This window comes from Armigeres subalbatus, chromosome 1 (genome assembly GCF_024139115.2).
Source record: "Armigeres subalbatus isolate Guangzhou_Male chromosome 1, GZ_Asu_2, whole genome shotgun sequence".
Classification (NCBI taxonomy): domain Eukaryota; kingdom Metazoa; phylum Arthropoda; class Insecta; order Diptera; family Culicidae; genus Armigeres; species Armigeres subalbatus.
This window is the reverse complement of record NC_085139.1, coordinates 3,486,109-3,499,237: the sequence shown is the minus strand read 5'-3', so window position 1 is coordinate 3,499,237 and position 13,129 is coordinate 3,486,109. Positions and strand designations below refer to the sequence as shown.

At 40.5% G+C, this 13,129-nt stretch overlaps 1 protein-coding gene and 1 long non-coding RNA gene across 4 annotated transcripts in view; one reads left to right on the top strand and one right to left on the bottom strand.

Annotated features, from left to right (window-relative positions):
• Positions 1-2,968, bottom strand: part of LOC134219864 (uncharacterized) — a 45,004-nt gene extending 42,036 nt beyond the window's left edge. For 2 of the 3 annotated variants that reach the window (XM_062698755.1, XM_062698770.1), the window contains exon 1: positions 2,529-2,968. The gene's annotated coding sequence lies outside the window, so the exon portion shown is untranslated. Of the gene's footprint in view, positions 1-2,407 lie in introns of all 3 variants that reach the window. The other variant, XM_062698761.1, reaches the window with a different exon arrangement.
• Positions 2,969-3,265: 297 nt separating this feature from the next.
• On the top strand, positions 3,266-4,311 carry LOC134207999 (uncharacterized). The gene is made up of 3 exons (XR_009978460.1): positions 3,266-3,479; positions 3,545-3,634; positions 3,755-4,311. It is a non-coding gene; the product is annotated as an uncharacterized LOC134207999 (long non-coding RNA).
• Positions 4,312-13,129: the final 8,818 nt, after the last annotated feature.

The following is a 13,129-nucleotide window of genomic DNA, read 5'->3' as shown; positions in this document are numbered from 1 at the left end:
ATGAAACTCGAATACAACCGACAAAGAGGAATTTTGAAACTGTCTCAGGAAAGGAATGGTCAAAAGATTCTGAATAAATTCAACATGACGGACTGCAACGCATCGAAAACTCCTATGGAAAAAGGATTGCAATTGAGTCGAACTGGAAATCAAACTCGAGAACCCTACAGAGAACTTCTTGGAAGCTTAATGTATCAAATGCTTTGTGTTCGACCCGATCTTTGTTTTCCGGTTAGCTACCTAGGACGTTACCAGCAGAATCCAGTAGATCAACATTGGCAGGCTTTGAAGCGCATCGTGAGATACCTGAAGGGGACTACCAAACTCGGTTTACTATACAATCGAAACGAATCCTCATCACCGTTAATCGGATTTGTGGATGCAGACTGGGCGTCGGATCAAGAAGATAGAAAATCTGTGACTGGTTTTGTTTTCAAGGTGTTCGGATCAACCGTATCGTGGGCAAGCAGAAAACAAGTAACGGTATCCACTTCATCAAGTGAAGCGGAATATGTTGCTCTTAGTTCCGCTGTCAGTGAAGCGATTTGGTTGGGTGGACTCCTGGAAGATCTAAACTGTAAATCAAAGACAACATCAATTCCAATCTACGAAGATAATCGTGGTTGTATTGGACTGGCAAAGAACATGGAGTCGAAACGGATCAAGCACATCGATATAAAACACCATTTTTTGAGAGATCATGTTGCGGCTGGAACAGTGAAAATCGAACCTATTGGAAGTGCAGACCAAGAAGCTGACATTTTCACGAAGTCATTGGATACAGTACGATTTCATGATTTACGATCAAGACTTGGAGTAACCGATTGAGAAGGGGTGTTGAAAAACGAAGCAATCGTGAGTCCTATCCAGTACGACCCAGACAACGTTTACGTAGAGTACCTTGGACCTTAGCAACAAGAGTTGTTATAAAATTTTCTCATTCCTAATCGAACCTCCATTCAGTTAAAACCTGTTCACATTAAACGTTATTGTTCCTGTTAAATCCTGCGTTGTTTCTCGTCTCCAAAGCTCTGAACATCAACAATTATAAACTTCCAAGATAATTTGCACTGAATTCTCGATTTCAATTCTCCGATTTTCATCTGAAATTTTCCCTATTTTACACGAAAAATGATTTGAATTTTCACTGAAAATTCTTTTAAAATGCATGGGAAATTCAAAGAGTTTTCCGAATGATATTCAGAGGAATGTCACATGGAAATGCCAAAAAGATCAGATGAATTCAGAAGGAATTTAGAAAAAACTGTTTCCAGTTCAACGGTTGAATAGATTAAATCAAATCATAGAAGAATTCAGTCTGCCATAAATTAGATCGGTCATTCCAATCCGATGTAATGATCGAAATACCTTTTTACAGACACGTGAAAAACGCCGCCACCGCCAAGGAAAATTCAAACGAATACTGCCATTGGGAATTTTTTTACAAGCGCACAACTTAAAGTTAAGTACATCTGAGGACTGAAATGCGTTGCAGTTAACAACCGACTGGTTTGAATGTATTTTTATGTTTGAGTTTCTAAGCCCGAGACAAAGTCTATCATAACTTTTGTTATATTTATGTTTCAAATTCAAATGAGATTCAAATGTCTTCAAATTGAAGCCTTGTCTTCAAATCTGGCATCCCTGCTCTTATTGCCCCAAGAATTCACTGATAATTCCCTGATTTTTCCAGGTTGACAATAATTCCCTGATAATTCCAGGTTTTCTAGATTTTTCCAGGTAGGATACAGGATATAAATACTACGATAAAACTTTTTGAATAGTTTTTTTACATTTTACCGGAATTTTTTTTTTTTTTTTTTTTTTTTGTGTCTTTATTAAGGAGACTTTCAGCCCGAGGCTGGCTCGTCTCCGATTTACCGGAATTATAGGCAGTGTAAATTGACAGGCTTACGTACGATTAATAAATAACAAATTGTAATATATTTGTAAACGATACCCAGCAGAGCTCAGCGTTAGGCATATACAAGAGTGCGGGTACTACTTCACCTACGCTACAATCATACTTTACCTCCAGCCCTGCTATTCACGCGCACAGACACATGCAGCACTGCGCAAACCGGCTCAAGAAGTCACATTGAATGAAAGGCAAACGAAAATACAAGGCTGTTTGGATTGAAACTGAGTGTTGTCGCAAGAATTAAAGCATAGCAACTTTCGCGCATTTGATTCGAGCGCATACAATTTTGCTGACGGTGGAAAATTAACTAAAACTGAATCGTCGTGAAGTCTAAATATTTGATTACTTCCGAACACAAATCGCAACACTATTCATAGGTACCCCCCTCATGCATCGTTTCCATTCGATTCAAAAGTACCTTATAGCGAAGACGGCAACTGAACGCGGATTAGCAAACATTTAATCGTGGAAAACAACAATAATTACCTATTCTAGGTGCATTGCATTGTAGATTAGGTGTTGACTTAGTAGCAACTATTCATACGCAATTCCCTGCTTCTGGATGCTCATTTTCGTGAAGGGACAAATCCAAAATATTTCCTCTTACCTTCCTCTGATGGGCCGTAGTTCGGATGTTACTCCAGTTCCCAGCAGGGCCACACAAACCCAACGGAGGTTCTCGTCGGCAGAGGAAAGCGGAATCGTTTGTTTCGTTTGTTATTTTTGTTGTTGCCTCTTGCGTTTTTTCCCTCGTCCGCGGCGTACTCCACACACTCTTCCTATGACGATTCTGCTGCTGCTTCTGCCACTGAATCGACAAACCAATTTTTGTCTGTAGATCGGAAGGGCAAAAACTGGAATTCGTTCGGACGCACTCGCGCGGCCACGGTTTCACCGGAATCCAATGTTAAACGCTGCACTGACTGTCACTCTACACTTCGAACACAAATTCACTCCATTTTGGGGCACATTTGTGGACAATATTTTGCAAAATTTGTGTCCTATTCTGAAAATTTTCCTTCTGAGCTGTCAAAACTTTGACAATACTTTGGTGAGTTACGCGGGAGTGCATCGGCACTCGCGTAAGTTTTTGACAGATACCCAGCGAGATGAGTGGATGAGTGCGATGAGGCTCTATACACGGACTTACAAACTGACCCATAAATGGGTTTGTTTGAGGCGAATTTTTACCACTGAAACTTAAAATACACTGTTTGAAAAAAGTACTTTATTTTAGATTTGTTTGCCTATCCAGCATTTCGCGCACGGTTATAATAGACGGTGATGGCGGCTTCTGTGGGTTTCAGTGTTTCCGTCCCTGTCACGCTCGTCCGGCTGAACTCAATTTTGGGTCGATTTAACTCAAAATAATATCTTTCTCCGAAACGTCACACGCTGAGTAATCAAGTTTTATGAATTTGAGTGACTGTTACTCAAATAAATACAAATAAGTGGAAAACTAAAATTTGAGTTCGCTGTGAAAAAATGGTGAAGTCTGCTTGCTAATGGAGAAGTCCGGTGATGAACTAGAATTGAAATTAAATTATTTGGGCCTGAGGTACAATTTATTAGAATACATACTTTATAATTTTTGGTTTGATCATTTCATTTTTCAATTTTCAGATATGGTCATTATTATAGAGTTTCATAGAAAACGAGAAAACGAAACAGATTAAAGCAACGACTAAACAATTTGAAGAGTGGTTCTTTTCGGTAAGTTTCAAAGAATTTTATGATTTTTTTGTATTATATAAATAATGTGTGATACATTACAATATGCTTTGATTGCGATTAAATTGATTGATTTCAAGACTATTATTTGTTTTTCTACAGTTTATTGGTTATATCGTGGATCTGTATTGGCCTGAATCCAGACTCTGAAGGCTTCGGATTTACGGCAGGAACATCCTCTCAAGACAATGAAAATCCAGGTGAAGATGAATACTGGATACTGCGCATATCAGAGACATCGCGAGCTTTTAAGGATTCGGGCACTTTCCGAAGAGAAAAACATCCCCCCATAATCTGGCCAGGCCGATATTACATGCTTCCAGTTCTTCGACTTCTTGTCTAAATAAAAATACCTTTATAAGCTTTATATTATTGATGTGTATTATAAGTATTATGTAGCATTTATATAGGAAATAAAATGTTTCTGAACTGGCACCAAAATCATTGTTAATATAATTAAAAATAATCAAAACTTTTTTTGGCATGACAACCTCAAATTCATAAATATTCGCTTTTATGAGGTGAGTAAATGTAACTCAAAATAAAATATCTTCTGAAGTGACTCAAAATTGAGTTACGGGCCATTAACTCAATTTTGTCTTGAGCCAGTTTTTCCGATTTTGAGTTAATCTGACCCAAATTTGAGTTCAGCCGAACGAGCGTGTACTGCTTTGACATCTGGCTTGGGTTTGACGTTTTGATGAACCTCTCCTCTCATCCACGTAAAAAAATTTAATGTTGTTTATTATTAAGATTTCTTATACTTTTTTGCCAAAGCAGGCGCTTAATGATGTGTATAAGAAAAGATTTATACATCACATTAGTCACATACATTCCAAAACTTATACTTTTTATTAACTTATGAATGTTATTAGCTTTTTGATATGGGATCATTCATTAGGTGGCATAATGAAGAGTATAAGTATTTTCGAATGGTTTTTTGCCATAACATATCAAGACAAAATTTTCAAAACGACTTATCTGCTTTTGTAAACAAAGATTCAAAAGACGATTTGACGAAATGATAGCTCTCCCACGCAAACCAACACCACCAATAGGTAGGTGAAGGTTTCCGCTACCTGTTGATGGTGTTGGTTTGCGTGGGAGAGCTATCAGTTTCGTCAAATCGTCGTTTGAATCTTTGTTTACAAAAGCAGATAAGTCGTTTTGAAAATTTTGTCTTGATATAAGGTTATTTTTTTACGTGTCCTGGAACAGGAGGAAAACGGATTGTCAAACGTACAGGGACGGATACACTTTGAATCCCACAGAAACGGAAGCCGCCATTACCGTGCGCGAAAAGCTGCACGTAAAAACATTTAATGTTATTTATCTATATAATAAAAATGAAATGGTCTGTGTTCGTATCCGCATAACTCGAAAACGGATAGATGGATTTTATTCATTCTTTCAGCAGCTACATTCGTTATAGTTTCCGACGGGTTTTTATGATATTTCCTTAGTCGAAAATAATAAGTAAGGTTGAGTAAATCGTGAAAAACTAAAATAAAGATTATTATGGGAAATTCGCATGGGCAGTTCGCAACGCGCATTTTCGCCTACTATGCAGGACAACGTTGTTGAAATACCCAGGCGCAGCAGACACGGTTATATTACCGACAGACCGAAACACTGTAATACCCGGGAATCGCGTGATACGGGAAGAAAAGTAAAAAACTTATGTGCTCTTAATTAACCATCTTCCTTTAATAACAGACTAGTACGGACTGAATAACATAAATAAACATACATAGTCAATACATACATCAGCAGATCTGCTTCGTCAACTTTAACACACATACACTCACGAACAGCTGTTAACAGCATCTAGGAGAGCTGTCACTATATTATACCAACACTCCTCCTTAGTGCAGCCCTTTTTGTCTTTATCATACCACTGTCACCACTCCTCCTGGCCAATAAACTCCTCACTCCTTCAAATAATACAGGCCACCATTCTTCACATCAACTGCAATCACTGTACCTCGATCCAAAATATGGCAATCCTCCAGACCAAATTGTACACAATAACCTTCCTCAGTGATCCGGCTAACTGATAAAACATTCCCGGACAATCCAGGCACGTACAGCAGCTCCTTAAGTTTGATCTCCACAGATGCTCCTCCTGGTTCACGTCCAATGATTTTTGCTGTTCCTCTTGCTTTTGCTGTTACCGTTCTGCCATCTGCTAATGATACTTTCTCTTTCCAAGGCAACGCATTTATGAAACTTTCAACCGAACTCGTCATGTGCTTTGTATTGAAATAGGCAGAGTTGGTAGTAAAACAGGTCTGGTTTGTGTAACGGTAACAATGGAAGTGACATAATTTTATTCTTTCAAGTTCTAGCCTACTACAGTAATTGTTATTAAATGTTGCTAGCTCATAGCGCTCGGTTGCTATTCAACACCCCTTCTCAACCGAACAGCCTTAACTTAGTTCTCAATTTCTCAAACGGTCCACGCGCCAATCCTTTAGTGAACAGGTCTGCTAACTGCTCATTTGTAGGTATATAGTGTATCTTGAAAAGTCCCTCTTGTAGTTTATCCCGAATAAAGTTGTAGCGGATGTCCACATGCTTCATTCTTTTATGGTCCCGTGGTTCTTCGGCGATAGAAATACATGACTGATTGTCTTCAAATAGCGGTACAGCATGTTGTAATTTGATTCCAAATTCCAGAATAAGATTTCGTAACCAAATTGCTTCACATATGGCATTGCTAAGTGCAACGTACTCAGCCTCCGTCGAAGAAAGGGCTACTGTATTCTGCTTCCGGGTCATCCATGAAACTGTCGCATCGAAAACTTGGAAAACGTTTCCAGAAATTGATTTACGGTCATCTGGATCATTACCCCAGTCAGCGTCAGCGTATCCCTTGAGTGGTTCTGAATTATCGTTCGCCTGAAATACTAAGCCATGATCCACAGTTCCTTTCAAGTAACGAAGAATACGTTTGAGATGAATCCAGTGTACATTCGTAGGTGCAGATTGAAACTTGCTGAAATAGTTGACGGCTGCACTGATGTCCGGTCTTGATGAAAGTGCTAGATATGTCAAACATCCTATCAACTCACGGTATGGTTCAGAAGTGACAGGTTCATCTTGACGTCTTGCTAATTTATAGTTTGCATCCAACGGCGTAGATATTGGTTTGCATTCACTCATACCAAAACGTCGCAACAGGTCCTTGACATACTTTGGTTGACTTATCTTCAAAGTTCTTTCATCTTGATCTCGATCAATCTTTAGACCTAGGAAAAACTTCAATTCTCCAACGTCAGTCATTTCGAATTTTGATGCGAATTTATTCTTCATATCTTTTATCAAGTTCAAACGGTTAGACACAAGGATGATGTCATCGACATAGAGAAGAATATATATCCTTGTTTTCTCCACGAGTATAGGCAGTTATCCAAATTTGATCTTTTGAATCCAAGCTGCAACACAAAGTTGTGAAACTCCGAATTCCAGCTTCGAGGAGCTTGCTTCAGTCCATAGAGTGATTTCTTCAGTCGGCACACAAGACTTGGATCTGTTTTCCCAAACCCCTCTGGTTGATGCATAAATATTTCCTCTTTCAATGTTCCGTTGAGGAACGCGGTTTTACATCCATTTGGTGGATATGGTACTTCATTTGATTTGCCACTGCTAATAGCACACGTACTGTTGTTCCCTTGGCTACTGGTGCATACGTCTCGTCATAATCGAAGCCTTTCTTCTGAGAATAACCCTTGGCAACCAAACGAGCTTTATAACGGTCGATATTTCCAGCTTCGTCTTTTTTGATTTTGAATACCCATCGACAATCGACAATATTCTTTCCTTGGGGTTTCGGAACTAGCTCCCACGTTTTATTTTTATGCAACGACTCCAGCTCACTTTTGATGGCATCCTTCCAATGGTTCCAGTCGTTCCGTTTCTGCAGCCCAATGATCGTACTTGGCAAGTCATCCACGAACGTTTCAGCATTCAGCGCAAAAGCCATCGTCGAATCAGTATAGTCGTTATTGGATTTACCTGAGAAACATTCTGCAGCAGTAGATGCTCTCGAACCGGTAATAAAATCTAGTAACTAGTCCGCTTCGCCTCGTGAGTGTGTTTGCAGAGCAATCATCACGTTCTGATTGCGAAGGGAGCGCGTCGTTTGTTGAGTCATTGATACTGTCCTCGTCATCAGAAGTTAGGTAATCTTCTACTTGTTCATGCTCTTCATCAGTTTGATTATTTGTCAGTTCCACAATATCTTGGTTATCAGGATTTGGTTGCAATTCTTCAACTTCTTCTGATATTTCTGATTCCGTATATCTTTTATATAACATCTGGTGTTCATGTTGAGTACCACATTGGCTCTCATCGAATATCACGTCTCTTGATATGAAAATCTTCTTCTTGCGTGAATCCCAAATTCTATATCCATTCGTGGTGTAGCCGACCATGATGTTTTTCTCCGATCTCGAATCCAACTTACCACGCTTCTCTTTTGGTACTAAGGTGTACGCCACCGACCCGAAAATTCGCATTTTATCAATATTGGGCTTCTTGCCGTACCATGCTTCAAATGGTGTTATTTTGTTTTCTAGAGCTGATGTCGGACTTCGATTACTCACATAAGCTGCAGTTAATACTGCCTCGCCCCACATGGATTTAGGCAAACTGGCATCATAAATCATTGACCGCGATTTCTCCAGCAACGTGCGGTTCATTCGTTCTGCCACGCCATTCTGTTGCGGACTGTATGGGACGGTTGCTTCAATGCTGATTCCTTTCGAACGACAAAACTGACGAAATGATTTGCCCACATATTCTCCGCCGTTATCGCATCTCAATCGAGCTATCCGGGTACCGAAGAAAGCAGTAACACGAGCATAATATTCTTCAAATTTTTAACCAGTTAATTTTCAAGTTTGTCGTAGTAATCGTTGACAAACATTCATCGTTCGCAACAAATGCCATTTCAAATTCCTTCGCAATATTAGCTCCCGATTTGTATTTACGATTCACTTTTCTTCCACTTTTCCAGTGTTCTTGACGTCCAGGATCGTTTGATAAGCCGTTTTCTGGACATTCCGCTCGCTTGTGGCCAAATTTGCCGCATCCATAGCACTTGAAGCCGCCCATCTTCTTGCCTGCAAACGCCGAATCACCAACGTGTTCTGTATTACCAATCTGGCTAGAGTTTGCTCGCTTGACCTGTTCGTCCAGAAGCCTTTTCTTGACATATTCCAGGGTCAGTTGTTGAGGTTGGATCGTTTCAAGTGCTGTGATTAGTGCATCATACGATTTTGGAAGGGCCAGCAGCAGTTGACAAACAACGTCCTCTTCCTGTAAATTCACACCTACCGCCCTCAGCTCTCTTAATATCTTCTCGAAACGCAGTAAAAACTGTTTCACATCGTCAGATTCAGAGTTTCAATTCTTGAAATTGTTTCTTCAAAATCAACTTTCCAGCAATTCCAATACGTTCGAAAGCGTTCCGCAATGCATCCCAGACGTCCTTTGCTGTCTTCTTGTCTTTGACATATTCTAATTGGTCTTCCGCGATTCGATGAATCAGTAGGTTCTTACATTTCCTATCCAGGGCCCATCGCGCTTCGAGTTTCTTCTTCTTTTCGGCACGTACTTCGGGAGTGTCCGTCGCAAGATCCTTCGCAAACTCTTCATCGCCGATGGCCTTCGTTAAGCAACCTAGCATGTTCTTGTCTTCCATAAGAACTTCGATCCGGAACTTCCAATTTCCGAAGTTTGTTCCATCGAACAACCAAAGCTTATCTTCCGTCATCTTGATAAGTTTAGACACTTGCTAATAATGTTCCGATTACAACTTCCTTTTCAAATTGACCTGGGCCCATAACCTATTGAAATAGGCAGAGTTGGTAGTAAAACAGGTCTGGTTTGTGTAACGGTAACAATGGAAGTGACATAATTTTATTCTTTCAAGTTCTAGCCTACTACAGTAATTGTTATTAAATGTTGCTAGCTCATAGCGCTCGGTTGCTATTCAACACTTTGTACAGCCAGTGTCGATAATCCATCTCTTCTTGTTGACTGCCTGGCTTCCTGTCGTCGTCGTGAAGCACACTCCCAGACTACTTCCACTGCCTCCGTCCGAATGCTTTGCGTTCATAGTCTCCACTTTATCCTGCTGGTACTTGAGGAAGATTGGGCAATTATACCGGAAATGGCCAGCCTGTCCACAACAATAACATACACGAACTCCTCTATGGTTTGCCGCATGAACAAAAGATCTCATCGCTTTCTGTTGACTATTCTCATTACTGTGCTCGCATTTCCTCCGCCATTCATCCAAAAGTTTTCCTTTCACATAATCTAGTTTCAAGTCTTCTTCCGGACGTCCTTCTAATGCTGTTACTAGCGGGTTGTAGGACTCCGGCAAACTGGACAGCAAAATCGCGACCACCAAATGCTCTTTCAAACTTTCGCCCATTCTGGCTAAACGGTGCACCATTTCCGTGGCTGCGACCAGATGCTCAGACATGTTTCCACCTTCAGTCAGTTGCATTGAACATAATCGTCGCAAGACATGGATCTTCTAAAACATCACAATGTCCGTTCCGAGGTCCGTTCTACAAAATGAGCGACTGCACAATACACGACACAACGGTCGGCCGCTCCTCAAACGAAACTCTAATTCAAGCTCTTCACACTGTCTGTTTAATATGTTCTTTTCAACACCGTCATCCCGAAAGCAACATTTTTCACCTCTTCTATGCAGTACTCTCACTTGTCGGGAACCAAAAAAAAAAAATCTCGAAACGATAATAATCACATATCACTCAAAAAAATGTCTTTCCGAACAGACACTTTAATTACACTTTCTTCTCGAAATCTGGGCCTCATAACCTGTTGAAATACCCAGGCGCAGCAGACACGGTTATATTACCGACAGACCGAAACACTGTAATACCCGGGAATCGCGTGATACGGGAAGAAAAGTAAAAAACTTATGGGCTCTTAATTAACCATCTTCCTTTAATAACAGACTAGTACGGACTGAATAACATATAAATAAACATACATAGTCAATACATACATCAGCAGATCTGCTTCGTCAACTTTAACACACATACACTCACGAACAGCTGTTAACAGCATCTAGGAGAGCTGTCACTATATTATACCAACAAACGTCTGCTGGGTCAACTAGTTATTAATATTTCTTATACTTTTTTGCCAAAGCAGGCGCTTAATGATGTGTATAAGAAAAAACTTATACATCGCATTAGTCACATACATTCGGAAACTTATACTTTTCATTAACTTATGAATGTTATTAGCTTTTTGATATGGGATCATTCATTAGGTGGCATAATGAAGAGTATAAGTATTTTCGAATGTTTTTTTGCCATAACATATAAGGTTATTTTTTTACGTGTGGATACATCGCGTTTTTGCTTCCTCGTATTTACGCGGACTCGATTGATTCTAATTTTTAAGATATTTTGCTTGAAACCAGCAAATTTCCTCTCAGTGTTCATTGTACATACACCTTACGATTTTCTCACATCGATTTATATCATTACAGTCGCGATTCGCTGGTTGGGCCACGACCTCGACCCAACTAACGAATTCCGCGGTTTTTTAGTTGGGCCAACTGACAGCCATTTGAACACGTGTATTTCGACTTGAACATCACAAATGATGTCCAGTGAAGCCCAATTCCGATTTCCGTGTTTACATTGATTTTTGACGCAGTGCCCGTTCGATTATTGCAAAATATTTACATTGCATTTAACGAATGGCATTCGATAATTGCAACAACTGACAGATACCAAATCGAATGTCAAAAAAGCGAAGGGGCATATCAATGTTTATTTTTATCAATGCCCATCAAAGTGGTTTAAACGAATCGACGGATTGCAGGTATGTGAATAATAGATTGCATAATTCCTTAATGATTTACGATTTCTTAGGCTTAGATAGCAAAAAGGGTAAACGATCAGCAACAATAAGATGTGGTTCTCTTTCAGCTCAATTGCAATTGGATGCAAACAACACTCTCCCCAATAGTCGAGATCTGTCCTGGCCACGTCCTGGCGAATGCTGAGGAAGGGGAAGGATGGTTAGTTGGACACCTACTTAAGAAAGATGCAGAGAACTCTACGACCTCTCATAGGTGCCACGGGAGGTTTTGGGATTATGTGGAAGGTTATTAACAGCAGGAATCGTTTTGGTAGAACGTGAAACACAGAAAGAACTAAGATAGAAATACAAAGTAGGAAAGGGGCGAGCCTGGAATTGAACCCACGATCTCCTGCTTATAAGGCAGAAGCGGTAGCCACTAGACCACCGAGCTCATCAATTGTCACTATTGTTCCAAGGAACACAAATTCTTCTACCACTTCAAATTTGTCACCATCTAGCACCAGGGGCCCTACAAAGCAAGACCATGCTGAGGGTGGCTGGGTTCGATTCCCGGTGCCGGTCTAGGCAATTTTCGGATTGGAAATTGTCTCGACTTCTCTGGGCATAAAAGTATCATCGTGTTAGCCTCATGATATACGAATGCAAAAATGGTAACCTGGCTTAGAAACCTCGCAGTTAATAACTGTGGAAGTGCTTAATGAACACTAAGCTGCGAGGCTCTGTCCCAATGTGGGGATGTAATGCCAATAAGAAGAAGAAGAAGATCTAGCACCATTTCACGTTGATTGTCAGCGACCATGTACTTCGTTGTGCTGGTATTGATCGTGAGTCCAATCCTCGCTGTCTCTCTCTAAGGTACAAAAACCTCTTTCATGGCACGGCAATCAATCCCGATAATATCGATATCGTCTGCGAATCCCAGGAGCATATGCGATCTTGTGATAATGGTACCACTTCTTTGCACACCAGCTCTCCTAATCGCTCCCTCGAGCGCTATATTGAACAGTAGATTCAAGAAGTGCATCACCCTGCTTTAATCCATCTAAGGTAACAAATGATGTCGATATTTCATCCGCAACCCTTACACTTGATTTCGATCCGTCCGACTCATCTCTTCCAGCGGTACCAATCTGTTGAACAGAATGCGGAACATAATTTTGTAATTTTGTACGCCGAAAATCTGTGTCCTTTCTTGAATAGAAGGCAAATGAGGCCGTCCAACCAGCTAGCAGGCAGGTCTTCTCATATTTTCGACATAATATGGTGCAGAACTTCATAAAGCTGCTCACTGCCATGTTTGAGAAGTTCAGCCGGAAGCTGGTCCTTCCCCACAGGCTTATTGATTTTCAGCTCATTAATAGCATTTCTAACCTCATCTAGTGTAGGCGACTCCACAGATTGTCCATCGTAACTAATATTCATTCTGATCACCGATGCACCGTCACTTCCACTATTCAACAAAGTCTCTTCATAGCTACCTGGTGAACATCATCAAGGTGCCCTCAGACATTCCAGGTCTCAATCAGCGGAGCGAGTTCCAATTCGCACAACATCGTCGGGACGCCCCCATGGCAGTATCATCGGGCACCTGCT